This window comes from Anser anser (assembly GCF_964211835.1).
Source record: "Anser anser genome assembly, chromosome: 15".
Taxonomy (NCBI): domain Eukaryota; kingdom Metazoa; phylum Chordata; class Aves; order Anseriformes; family Anatidae; genus Anser; species Anser anser.
In genome coordinates, this window is record NC_139736.1 from 5,078,410 (window position 1) to 5,084,249 (window position 5,840).

Here is a 5,840-nt window from a genome sequence, read left to right on the forward strand (position 1 = left end):
TAGAAACCCTCTGTATAAACAGGGAGAGGATCCAACAGAGATCAGAGATGGTTTTTCTTTCAAGAAAATTAAACATTTAAAACATTTGAGAACACACGCCCTCACCCCCTGGACAGTAATTAACTTCTTCCTGTGCAGAGCATGGAGCACTTTCCAAAAACAGAGTTAGATGGATTATTTTTCAAAGGAAATGTTGTTGAAAGGATCTTCTGTTATGTCCCAAAGTGGGAAAACAGCCACAGTGGCTGAGGAGGAGCTCGCTCCATGCATGTGCCGTGTCATGGCTGCCCAAGGAGATGGCGACAATCCGGGTGCTGCAGGTTTGGCTGAGCAGCAGTCATTTTTTTTTTGATTGGAAAAGTCCTGGTTTGGTCATCATATTACCCAAAAAATCAATGCAAAGTAAACAAGTCAACAACAATGAGAAAAAAAAAATCCCAAACTCAACCCACGAGGATGACTGGCGTTTCCCCAGCAGGCAACAACGGGGGAATCTTGTGATGAGAGAGAGGATGCAAATTCAGATGCAGATGCAAATATATGCAGCATTCGAGGGGATTTACATCCCACGTCCCCGTCCAAGCCCATCTTCCTGTGAACTTCAGATGAGCTCAGTCCTTGTGAATCTCCGTTCTCAGAGCAGTAGCATGAAAAGAGGCAGCTGGTATGTGTGTTAAACAAGCACAGTGTGAATGACATCCCAGCAATAAAAGGACTCCACAGCTAGCCAAGGTGTTTGGTGGGAACAGAATAACTTCCCAGGCTGATCCCACCACACTCCCCAAACCCTCGGAGAGGCGGGGAGCAGCACGGGGAGGCAGGACCGGATAGAAATGTATAAGAGCTGCCCCGGAGAGACAATTGTGCTTTGTAGCAAAGGCTGAGGTTTGGATGTTTGTTTTCAGTGCTGCATTGGGAGGAAAGTAAAACCCGACATTTTTTTTTTTTTTTTTGTGACACGGGCTTGCGGGGAAGCGGCCATTCTCTGGTTGAAAAGGTCAGGTTAGCTTTCCATATCTCCCTCTCATCAAAAATGTTCTGCAATCCCTGGAACTCGGGAGAAAATTTCCTCTTGCAGAGTTAAGTGAGGGCAGGCCTACGGGGAGAGCTGGTTTCTTTTCCTAGAGCAGCTCTGGGCAGCTGGAAGAGATGGGTTTGCATCTGAACGTCCGACCTTTTCACAGAGTTATTGGGAGAGACGGACAGCCAGGACCGGGCACAGGACCCTCAGTGACCACACAGCAGCTACGGCTGAGCAGCTCAGAAGGGACCTGCCTGGGTGACATGGGCAGCCCAGGACATCACAGCATGGTGTCCCTTGGGGGGTCCTGCCCCGGAGCAAGGGACAGCAGAAGCTGCTGCCACCCAAGAGCAGCCCTTACACCCATCCGTTTAGCTTTTAGCGCCCTTGCTGTAGGCAGCATCCCTCTGTGTCACCACCACGAGGGGCCTGGCACCCTCAGCCAACTTCTCCGCTATAACAAGGCACCCTGCGCCGAGCCTGGGGGGACAGCAAATGAGTATGGAGAAAAAATAACTAAAAGAGACAAAGACAAAAGGAGCTGTTGGATGGGGACCAGTGCATCTGGGGAAACATCTTTGTTTTAGAGGGGGAAGAAATAAAGATGGAGAAAGAGAAAGAAATAGAGGAAAAATGCATCTGGAGTGGGATCACTGCTTGCCTGCAGGTATGTGTGTGGGGAAGGCAGGAGAGCACCGTGCATTTGTGACACTGAAATCATTTCAGGCTGGTTACCTTTGGCGGCTCACTTCACGCTCCCTCCTGGGGTGCTGGGTTCCCGTGCCCACAGGCTCTGCTCTGTCCTTTTCTCTCTTCCCCACCATCTGCTGCCGCAAATTCCCCCAAGCTTCGTCTGCCCTGGAGTACAGTTTCAGCCCATGGTGGAAAACAAGAGGGAGAGAAACCCAACCCCAACCTGCAGCAGCATGGGGATGGCAAGGATGCAAAGTGTGCCCTTGTACTGCTGCCAGTGGGGAGCTGTGGGTGCTTCAGAAGCACCCTTGGGTGCCAGCGGTGCTGGGGACTCCTTGCCCTGGGCTGGACTGGGGCAGGATGGGGAGTTAAACTCCACGCACACAGTGGGATCCTCTTCCCTTGTATGGCCAGGGCCGGCGGCACATTCCCGGCTAACCCCACTGTTTTAAATTACAAAGCTGCCCCCGTCCCCCCCGAGCCACCTCGGATCCCAGGAGAGAGCCGGCGGCTGCTTTGAAATCCGTGCTGGAGCGTGGCCAGCAGCAGTGCTCAAAGCCACAGCTGGGCTCCTCCGCGCCGCGACACGGCACAAGCAGCCGGCCCCGGCACCGGGGAGGGGACCGTGGGCTTGGGGTGTCGCTGGGGCAAGGAAAGGGGGCATTTGGGTCTGCAGCCCCCTGAGAGAGCCCTGCCAGCACCTCCCACCCACATGTTATCCATCTCCCACAGGTGCCTGGAGCAGACCCCGGGTCCTGGTGGGCCCAGCACAGGGGTGCCATCCTGCACCCCAACACGTCCTGGTCCCTTTTGCCTTACCCGTGCCAGCCACCCTATGAGATCTCCCTCCAGCATGTGCTCACCCAGTTGTTCCGTAAGAGAGAGCAACCAGAAGGCTCTGGAATAACCACACACGCCAAACCTACTGTCCTAAATCAGGCTTAAACCCCTTTGTGCCCACCGGTGTCCCCAGCACCCCCCCAGCCGCATGTCCCTGACCTTGCAGGAGCAGGGCCGTCACTGGGACAAGCTTGGTCACGCTCAGCAAAATTCCTGCCTTCAAAAGGGCCTGGGGTACAAGGGCCTCGATGGACAATGGCCCCAGAAGCTCACATTGCTGCAGCCTTTGTGGCCTTAACAGCCGTGACAGCGCAGCAAAAACCTATTAGTGTGCAGGGCAGCGGGCTGCGAGGGGCGGGGGGCACCCTCTGCAGCTCAGCCCGGCATTAACGCCCCCAGCAGATTAATGAAGCACTTTGTAGAGGAGAAAAAGGAGATGGGAGACTAATTGGCGGGATCAGCAGGGAGGGAAGACCCCATACTCCCCCCAGTGTCCCAGCCAGCCTTCAGGGGATCAGCTTCCCGTTGGGGTCCCCAGGGAGCTCAGCTTTCCCCCAGGGATGGGGTGAAACCTCCCTTGGGGTGTCCCGCCAGCCCCAACAGGGTGACAAGGACCAGTGGTGGTAGCCAGTGCCCACCCAGGGCTACAGAGGGGGCACTGAGCCCCCACCACAGCCCCCAGAGCCAGCCCATGCCAGGGGCCGGATTTGGCCCTCACCACGCAGCTGCAAGCCCTTGGCTTACACATCAGCTGCTCCTGCCGTACAGCATCCAGGCTTACTCAGCCCATACCCGCTTCCCAAGGTGATACAAATATTCCTAAGACCAATTTACCCCATCTGTGTAGCAGAAAAAAAAAAGAAAAGAAAAGAAAAAAAAAAAAGGTATACCAATGACATTGCAAGCAAGAAAGCAAAACAAACGGGTGCAGGATTTCAAGGCAAACCCACAGCCCCATAGCAGGAGCCGTCATCCCTGGGTGCATGGCCAGGCGTGCCGTGCCCTGCGGGGCTCTGGGTGTTGCTGCTGTCGTTTGCTCTGAGCTGGCACAGGTAGAGCTGCAGCCTCCGAGCTGGAGACATAAACACTTCCAAAAACTGCTCCCTAACCCGTTTTACCCCAAACTTGTTGCCCCAGCCTGCACCCAGCAGGTGCGATGGGTGTCCTTCCGTGTGCTGCATCCCAGTGGGGATCCAGGTCCTTCATCCCCCAGCGCCTCAGCTCCTGTTTGTGCTCTGGAAGGGGGAGAAGCAGAGACTGTGCACCTTCCCCTTCCTCCCGCAGTGCTCTGGGGCTTTCCTTTCACCTGGCTCCCTCACGTCCCCCTTTTTGGGATACAACAGTGCGTGTCTCTTCTTCGCTGAGCTGCTGAAAGAGCCCCTCGGTCCCTCGGTCACCCTCCGGTGCTCCACCACAGAGAGCCCCTGTTCTGCAGAGCCAGGAATTAAAGCGACTGGCAATGCTTTCAGGCTCATCTAACGACTTCCAGAGCCTTAATTTAATTTAATTACCATCCCCTTCTTATCTTAATCATCCCGCCTGTGTTTATAAACAAAACACTGACTCCCTGCCCCACGGGCTGCAACCTGAGCACAGCACCTCCCATCTGCACAGCTCGTTACATTCCTCGCTGCCTGCATGGCCCCGCTGCCAGATGTCCGCGAGGAAGCCCGTGCAAGCTGCGACTGGAAAAGGGCTCCGTGCTTTCATCCTGCATCCTCCCGGGGAGAGGCGCTGGGGCTGGGGTTGCTTTGCTCGGCTGCCGGTGGTGATTCCCGCTGCTGCTCGCTCACCCTCCCCGATGGGGTGTTTTTTGCCGAGAAGAGAGCCCGGCTGGGTGATGTGGGGAAATGTGGGGTGTGGGAGAAAGAGCAGCCAACGTGGCCCTGCCAAAACTCGGCAGTGAACGCGGAGCCGTCCCTGCTCCTGCTGACCCCTGCCAGCAAGCAAGGAGCCGTCGCTGGAGGTCACACAGGGGTTCTGCAACCCCCAAATGAGCCAAAAATGTGGAAACCCATGGCAAACCCACTGTTCCCGGGGATGCTGTGGGTTCCTCCTTCCTAGCATGGAGCATCTTCTCCCTGCAGCAAAGGTTGGGGACGAAGGATGGTGTGGCTGGTTCCATGATTTTAAATTTCTTCCTATTTATCCTAGAGGACATCCATCTTTTAAAATTTTGCCTCTTCTCCTCCACGTCATCCCGATCCTGGTTATCTCAGCTGAACGGAGAGCTGGGATCCCTCCCAGGTAGCTGTTGTTTGGCCTCTCTCATGGTGGTTGGAGTCCCTCGGGAGCCCGGACTCCTGCCAGCCTGACCAAACGCTGTTCAGATCACCCCCTTGCTCCAAAGGGCGAGGTGAGCCCCTGCAATCAGGAGAGGTTCTCATAAACACCCCAACGAGGGACTTGGCTCCACGCAGACACAACAACAAACGTTGGCTTCTACTTCAAAAGCCTCGTAGTTTAAAAAGCAGCTATGATGCAACCTCACATGTATGCGAGCATGTAGGGCAATACCGGTTGCTGTAGGAGGCTGCAGTTTGGGTCTGTTGGCCCAAAATACTTGGGATAATTGGTGGTGCCAGGTCCAGAGCAGCCACACACCCCGGGGAACACCGACAGCACAGCCATGGTCAGCAAGTGCCTGGTGGCATCTCTCCTGGGGATGTTATCCTGTCCCTGTGATTCAGACAGCAGCCAGGGAAATATCTGGGTGCCTGGCACCTGGGAAGCAGAAGATCTGGAAAGGGCACCCACCAGCTCTGGTGCATTTGGTTGGGCAAGAGTAAGGTGAAGTTTGGACAAGGTAATATCTTGTATCAGACTGATGGATGAAGCAGGAAGGCCAGGCTCCCTGAAAGCACTTTTATTGTGTTTGTGCAGCTCAGACCACAGCATGGATTTCGGGGAAGATCACTTCAGGTCCCTGTGGTGACACAGGAGACTGGGAACTGCTTGGAAAAGACGGCATGCAAACATCTTCCTGTCCAGTGTTATGCTCCCCAGGCGCTTTGGGGCTAAAGGAGGTTGGAAACACTCTGACGTGGTTGCAAAAGTGGGGAGCTTGGGGAGAGAGCTTGCCACGAGCTGCTCCCCTCGCACTGGGAGCTGGCAGGAAGGGCACAGGTTTTTCCTATTGCAGCTCAGTCATGGGATTAATAAAGCTCTTTAATCATTGTTTGTTACACACACACAACGGCACGCTCAGAGTGAAAGTGCAGAGGGAGCCAGCACCTGGCAAAGCCATTATTGGCCACTTCAACTTATTTCTAAACTGATGCTGAAA